Source organism: Schistocerca serialis, unplaced genomic scaffold (assembly GCF_023864345.2).
Source record: "Schistocerca serialis cubense isolate TAMUIC-IGC-003099 unplaced genomic scaffold, iqSchSeri2.2 HiC_scaffold_1215, whole genome shotgun sequence".
Classification (NCBI taxonomy): Eukaryota; Metazoa; Arthropoda; class Insecta; order Orthoptera; family Acrididae; genus Schistocerca; species Schistocerca serialis.
The window spans coordinates 57501-65000 of record NW_026047420.1 but is presented as its reverse complement, the minus strand read 5'-3'; the positions used below and the strand labels follow the sequence as shown (position 1 = coordinate 65000).

Below are 7500 nucleotides of genomic sequence, written 5' to 3'. Positions count from 1 at the left end.
AAGCCCCAATCCCTAGCACGAAGGAGGTTCAGCGGGTTACCCCGACCTTTCGGCCTAGGAAGACACGCTGATTCCTTCAGTGTAGCGCGCGTGCGGCCCAGAACATCTAAGGGCATCACAGACCTGTTATTGCTCAATCTCGTGCGGCTAGAAGCCGCCTGTCCCTCTAAGAAGAAAAGTAATCGCTGACAGCACGAAGGATGTCACGCGACTAGTTAGCAGGCTAGAGTCTCGTTCGTTATCGGAATTAACCAGACAAATCGCTCCACCAACTAAGAACGGCCATGCACCACCACCCACCGAATCAAGAAAGAGCTATCAATCTGTCAATCCTTCCGGTGTCCGGGCCTGGTGAGGTTTCCCGTGTTGAGTCAAATTAAGCCGCAGGCTCCACTCCTGGTGGTGCCCTTCCGTCAATTCCTTTAAGTTTCAGCTTTGCAACCATACTTCCCCCGGAACCCAAAAGCTTTGGTTTCCCGGAGGCTGCCCGCCGAGTCATCGGAGGAACTGCGGCGGATCGCTGGCTGGCATCGTTTATGGTTAGAACTAGGGCGGTATCTGATCGCCTTCGAACCTCTAACTTTCGTTCTTGATTAATGAAAACATACTTGGCAAATGCTTTCGCTTCTGTTCGTCTTGCGACGATCCAAGAATTTCACCTCTAACGTCGCAATACGAATGCCCCCGCCTGTCCCTATTAATCATTACCTCGGGTTCCGAAAACCAACAAAATAGAACCGAGGTCCTATTCCATTATTCCATGCACACAGTATTCAGGCGGGCTTGCCTGCTTTAAGCACTCTAATTTGTTCAAAGTAAACGTGCCGGCCCACCGAGACACTCAATAAAGAGCACCCTGGTAGGATTTCAACGGGGTCCGCCTCGGGACGCACGAGCACGCACGAGGCGGTCGCACGCCTTCGGCTCGCCCCACCGGCAGGACGTCCCACGATACATGCCAGTTAAACACCGACGGGCGGTGAACCAACAGCGTGGGACACAAATCCAACTACGAGCTTTTTAACCGCAACAACTTTAATATACGCTATTGGAGCTGGAATTACCGCGGCTGCTGGCACCAGACTTGCCCTCCAATAGATACTCGTTAAAGGATTTAAAGTGTACTCATTCCGATTACGGGGCCTCGGATGAGTCCCGTATCGTTATTTTTCGTCACTACCTCCCCGTGCCGGGAGTGGGTAATTTGCGCGCCTGCTGCCTTCCTTGGATGTGGTAGCCGTTTCTCAGGCTCCCTCTCCGGAATCGAACCCTGATTCCCCGTTACCCGTTACAACCATGGTAGGCGCAGAACCTACCATCGACAGTTGATAAGGCAGACATTTGAAAGATGCGTCGCCGGTACGAGGACCGTGCGATCAGCCCAAAGTTATTCAGAGTCACCAAGGCAAACGGACCGGACGAGCCGACCGATTGGTTTTGATCTAATAAAAGCGTCCCTTCCATCTCTGGTCGGGACTCTGTTTGCATGTATTAGCTCTAGAATTACCACAGTTATCCAAGTAACGTGGGTACGATCTAAGGAACCATAACTGATTTAATGAGCCATTCGCGGTTTCACCTTAATGCGGCTTGTACTGAGACATGCATGGCTTAATCTTTGAGACAAGCATATGACTACTGGCAGGATCAACCAGGGAGCTGCGTCAACTAGAGCTGAGCAGCCGGCCGCCCGGGAGTGTGTCCCGGGGACCCGCGCGAACACGCAAGCGTCCGCTCAATTATTCTGCAAACAGGAGGAGGCTGAGCTCCCCTGCACAACACACCTCGAAACCCTCTCAGGTCCCGGCGGCGCGCAGCGCCGTCCTAAGTACTTGGTCGGGTTCGAGAGAGGCGCAATCGCCCGGAGTTAGGCGAGTAGACGCTTTAGGTGCGACCACCCGTGCTCCCAACTGAGCTTGCCGCTGCCGACAGAGGCCCGGGAGCGTGCTGTCGTGGCATTGCCGGCGGGAGACAACACGCGCCACCTACGGTGACCGGCAGCTCCAACGCCGGCGCCACAGAAGGACAAAAGCCCCACTTGGGTGCCGAAGCGAACTCTCCCAGCACAGCGCACGCGCCAACACGTCCGCACAGCTGCGATACAAACCACCTGCGAGAACCGCTGGGGCGACCGAGCAGCAGACGGCGTCGCGGCGCCGAGCGCCGGGCGGCGGCGCATCCTCAGCGCACAAAGTCCTCAATCGGACCAGCACACTGCAGATGGCCACCGCGCTTCGCACCGGGCCCGCGAGGACCTACTTTGGCCGCAAGGCGCCGCGAGCAGGGGGCGCCGGCGCGCAGCTGCGCCGCCTGCCGCGTCCGTCGGCCGGCGCGCCTGCCACTGGCCGCCCCCACCAGCCGGCTGTAGCGCGTGCGCCCACGCACCGCGCTGCCAGCACGCCGGGCGGCCCCCCCTCACCGGCCGGGGACGGTCCCACCCAGCCACCGCCGCGTATCGCCTCACACCCAGATCCCCTTTCACGTTCGTGGGCATGGTGGGTATCCCTGAAACAACCGGTTAATAGCTCGACCGATCGTCGCCAACACTGATTCACCTCTAGCGAGAACAACCGCACCACAACAGGTTACCAGTTGTTCATTTGCGTAACGTCACCAGCAAACGTACACGTCCATCGCCATTTGCAACGAGTATTGCATGCCTGTGTCAGGTGTCACAACACACTACGTCTGCCCACATAGACGCAACAACATGTGCACGCCTAGAGAACACGTGGAAGGTCGACCCCGTACGTATGCGGTGTCCATTGCGCGAACGACTGTCAGCCGGCCTCTGCAGCATGTCGCAGATGTGGAACACGGTGCAACATGCTATCACGGTGTGTGAGAAGAGACGACTACGTCCGAATACACGCTCCACTACATCAACAGACTGCTCATGCTGATCGCCATCCAGGGCGTCCGTTCCTCCCACACGTCTGTATGGCGTACCACACTGCAATCCAGCTCTTATAGGGAGACGACACGTAGCTGCGTGCACAATATTTGGACTGTATGGTCCGCCGTTGCTAGGCGCAGTCGTCATACGGCCACATGTGCCACGATGTATCATTCAGTACATACGGACCAATGTGCAGTACAGTTTGTGGGTTTTGCGTACATCGGCGGACAGGTGACAGGCCGTACCACAACGTAGGCTGAGTACGTCGGCATGCGAAGGGCGTTGAACATGCAAACTTCTCACCGACCAGCTTGCGAAGGCAGGGGGGAAGGGGGGGGGCATGTACGTCCTGCTGCTATCCACATTACAGTGTATAGCAGGAGCATGTGGAAAGTCAGCAACACCTGCAAGGTGTTTAACATGACGCGATACACAGGGGACCGGGCAGTGCGAGTAGCGAACTATATTGCGAGGGTTGCGGTTAGGCAACACTACACTAATTTAACGAGTTGCATAACAATTACAGAGCAGGTTCAGCGACAACATGCGTCAGGTTAAGGCGCAATATAGTTTTGGTTACGGCGCACTTTAGGTTAGGTTAAGGCATATTATAGGTTAGGTTAAGGCATATTATAGGTTAGGTTAAGGCATATTATAGGTTAGGTTAAGGCATATTATAGGTTAGGTTAAGGCATATTATAGGTTAGGTTAAGGCATATTATAGGTTAGGTTAAGGCATATTATAGGTTAGGTTAAGGCATATTATAGGTTAGGTTAAGGCATATTATAGGTTAGGTTAAGGCATATTATAGGTTAGGTTAAGGCATATTATAGGTTAGGTTAAGGCATATTATAGGTTACGTTACGGCACAACATGGGTTACGTTACGGCACAACATGGGTTACGTTACGGCACAACATGGGTTACGTTACGGCACAACATGGGTTACGTTACGGCACAACATGGGTTACGTTACGGCACAACATGGGTTACGTTACGGCACAACATGGGTTACGTTACGGCACAACATGGGTTACGTTACGGCACAACATGGGTTACGTTACGGCACAACATGGGTTACGTTAAGGCACAAATTAGGTTAGGTTAAGGCACAAACTAGGTTAGGTTAAGGCACAACGTAGGTTAGGTTAAGGCACAAATTAGGTTAGGTTAAGGCACAACGTAGGTTAGGTTAAGGCACAACGTAGGTTAGGTTAAGGCACAACGTAGGTTAGGTTAAGGCACAACGTAGGTTAGGTTAAGGCACAAATTAGGTTAGGTTAAGGCACAAATTAGGTTAGGTTAAGGCACAAATTAGGTTAGGTTAAGGCACAAATTAGGTTAGGTTAAGGCACAAATTAGGTTAGGTTAAGGCACAACGTAGGTTAGGTTAAGGCACAACGTAGGTTAGGTTAAGGCACAACGTAGGTTAGGTTAAGGCACAACGTAGGTTAGGTTAAGGCACAACGTAGGTTAGGTTAAGGCACAACGTAGGTTAGGTTAAGGCACAACGTAGGTTAGGTTAAGGCACAACGTAGGTTAGGTTAAGGCACAACGTAGGTTAGGTTAAGGCACAACGTAGGTTAGGTTAAGGCACAAATTAGGTTAGGTTAAGGCACAAATTAGGTTAGGTTAAGGCACAAATTAGGTTAGGTTAAGGCACAAATTAGGTTAGGTTAAGGCACAAATTAGGTTAGGTTAAGGCACAAATTAGGTTAGGTTAAGGCACAAATTAGGTTAGGTTAAGGCACAACGTAGGTTAGGTTAAGGCACAACGTAGGTTAGGTTAAGGCACAACGTAGGTTAGGTTAAGGCACAACGTAGGTTAGGTTAAGGCACAACGTAGGTTAGGTTAAGGCACAACGTAGGTTAGGTTAAGGCACAACGTAGGTTAGGTTAAGGCACAACGTAGGTTAGGTTAAGGCACAACGTAGGTTAGGTTAAGGCACAACGTAGGTTAGGTTAAGGCACAACGTAGGTTAGGTTAAGGCACAACGTAGGTTAGGTTAAGGCACAACGTAGGTTAGGTTAAGGCACAACGTAGGTTAGGTTAAGGCACAACGTAGGTTAGGTTAAGGCACAAATTAGGTTAGGTTAAGGCACAAATTAGGTTAGGTTAAGGCACAAATTAGGTTAGGTTAAGGCACAAATTAGGTTAGGTTAAGGCACAAATTAGGTTAGGTTAAGGCACAAATTAGGTTAGGTTAAGGCACAAATTAGGTTAGGTTAAGGCACAAATTAGGTTAGGTTAAGGCACAACGTAGGTTAGGTTAAGGCACAACGTAGGTTAGGTTAAGGCACAACGTAGGTTAGGTTAAGGCACAACGTAGGTTAGGTTAAGGCACAACGTAGGTTAGGTTAAGGCACAAATTAGGTTAGGTTAAGGCACAACGTAGGTTAGGTTAAGGCACAACGTAGGTTAGGTTAAGGCACAACGTAGGTTAGGTTAAGGCACAACGTAGGTTAGGTTAAGGCACAACGTAGGTTAGGTTAAGGCACAACGTAGGTTAGGTTAAGGCACAACGTAGGTTAGGTTAAGGCACAACGTAGGTTAGGTTAAGGCACAACGTAGGTTAGGTTAAGGCACAACGTAGGTTAGGTTAAGGCACAACGTAGGTTAGGTTAAGGCACAACGTAGGTTAGGTTAAGGCACAACGTAGGTTAGGTTAAGGCACAACGTAGGTTAGGTTAAGGCACAACGTAGGTTAGGTTAAGGCACAACGTAGGTTAGGTTAAGGCACAACGTAGGTTAGGTTAAGGCACAACGTAGGTTAGGTTAAGGCACAACGTAGGTTAGGTTAAGGCACAACGTAGGTTAGGTTAAGGCACAACGTAGGTTAGGTTAAGGTACAATATAGGTTAGGTTAAGGTACAATATAGGTTAGGTTAAGGTACGATATAGGTTAGGTTAAGGTACAATTTAGGTTAGGTTAAGGTACGATATAGGTTAGGTTAAGGTACAATATGGCGTAGGTTCAGATACACATTGTTGTAGGGAAAGGTGTATTGGGGGGGGGGGGCGGCGGCAGGTTCGTTGATAGTGATTATCGTAATTGGATGCCTGCGGTATTATCTGATTTGTCACGTCAGGATGCACTTTTGGCTCATGACAGGCGGCGCTCCAATTCCATGGTTGTGGCAGATCTGTGTCTTTCATTCCTGCCATTGAATGTGTGCTGTGACAGGAGGCAGTATTGTGATGTTGGGTGCACCCCTGTGTAGGACATGTGTGGGTGTTCGTGGCTTAGCTGAGCAATGTGCGGATGTCGGAAGGGTGGGATATTGTGTTTTCTGGGTGGACCTCCCGGTCTGGTAATGATAGTGTGGATTGTGTCATGTGGCGGAGAGGATGCACTGGATGTTCTTCCATGCTGGTGGTTAGATATTGTGTGTGTGCCTGTTACAGGCAGAGAGTAGTGTGTGATAAGAGAGTAGTGTGTGATAAGAGAGTAGTGTGTGATAAGAGTGTCTGGCTGACGTGTGGTTCTCATTGTGTGCAGAGTCTTTCAGCATGTATAGGGACGGTTGTATACATTGTATTCTGATGGCTCTGCATCTATTACTCATCAGTGCCGTGTATACGGTTACTCTGGTTCCAGTCGAAACTGTTCTATCTCTGTACATTAGTGACACTGCGGCTCCACTATGTTGCCGCCCCTGTCGGCCGTTTCCCCCAGTGTATGGCTAATGATTATCAGCAATCAGTCTATTAGTCAATACCGGTAGTGTGACGACGTCAAATGTCCGGGATGGGGGAAGCTACACCCTTCCCGTGGGTCAGGGCCTAGAAAGACTCTTCCCACGCAGGAGACTCGGACTGTCGTTACTCTTCCGAGACATATATGTGCCCAGCGTTTTTTGCGACTGCGAGTGCAACGCCCACGGGTGCCGACATGGATGGGGCGCTTCCTAGCTGATGGCTCAGCATGAGAATCCGTACAGTGAGCAATGCGATCGCGTCTGTAGCTTGTACGTGGTACAGCTCGCAGCTCATGAATAGGGACAGCGGGAATGTCGCATATTGGAAATATCTCTTCATGAAACGCATGTTATAGGTGTGGATTGCACCTTACGAGTGCGGGAAACGTCCGCCGTTCATCCGCTGGCGATGCGAGTTTGGCGGTTGGGGTGGGGCACGAACGGGTGCAGGTGGTGTGATTGCCGGTCCACGACTTCGTGCGGCAGAGGCACTGGCGTATGGGTGCTGTGGTCGAGAGAGGCTGCATGCTTTGTGGGTGGCGTCGAAAGATGGGCACTGTGGGCCCATCGATGTCTTAGTCGGCTTGGCGTCCCATAGATGGCGGTATCGTCGTTGCAGGAGCTCATGCTGAGGGAGACCTACAGATGGCGGTATGTTTTGTGGTGCGCTCGACATGGCGGACGTAGTGTTGTCAGATTCGCATAGATGGAGCTATCGCATGTGGTTTCGCCATATTTGTATAGATGGAGGTACTGTTTTGCCAGCATGGTTGGCGTAGTTCCGGCGGATCCCTGTAGGTGGAGGTGTCCATTCTGGCCTCGATGTCAATGTCGTTGCGTCACATTCCCATAGATGGCGGTATGGTATCTTTACTGTGCACATTCATGTCGTCGGCACGAGA

At 50.9% G+C, this 7500-nt stretch overlaps 1 non-coding gene across 1 annotated transcript in view; it reads right to left on the bottom strand.

Annotated features, from left to right (window-relative positions):
* Positions 1-1658, bottom strand: part of LOC126435695 (small subunit ribosomal RNA) — a 1909-nt gene extending 251 nt beyond the window's left edge. Inside the window, exon 1 of the ribosomal RNA XR_007580129.1 lies at positions 1-1658. This exon is cut by the window's left edge and continues 251 nt beyond it. This is a non-coding gene — a ribosomal RNA (small subunit ribosomal RNA).
* Between the last annotated feature and the right edge of the window lie 5842 nt (positions 1659-7500).